The sequence below is a fragment of the Odontomachus brunneus genome, unplaced genomic scaffold, assembly GCF_010583005.1.
Source record: "Odontomachus brunneus isolate Ranch 3 - 2012 unplaced genomic scaffold, Obru_v1 Obru_scaffold_010, whole genome shotgun sequence".
Taxonomy (NCBI): domain Eukaryota; kingdom Metazoa; phylum Arthropoda; class Insecta; order Hymenoptera; family Formicidae; genus Odontomachus; species Odontomachus brunneus.
Genome location: NW_022639460.1, coordinates 2,793,845 through 2,794,234, shown reverse-complemented (window position 1 = coordinate 2,794,234; position 390 = coordinate 2,793,845).

The window sequence follows — 390 nt, the reverse complement described above, 5'->3', positions numbered from 1 at the left end:
TCAAACTGATGTGATCAGTAAATACATCTTTTTAAACGCCACAACTTTTATCTGAAACATTTTTTTCTAAAATGCTTAGTTTTCGAGATATTTCACCGGTCCGGGACTTTTTGAACACCCTGTATATATATATATATATATATATATATATATATATATATATATATATATATATATATATATATATAAAACACACATATATTCTCTAAGTTGAAAATTTATATTAAATATTCGTATTTAAAGATCAAAACGATAAGAATGTCTAGAGCTAGGTATCAACATTATTAGTGTCCAAGAGTACTATTCCGTTCCCGCGCGTACCGACAGTTGTCGAGTCGACGCCTACCGATCCGACAACTATCGGAACTACGATAACGGAATAGCAGCCCA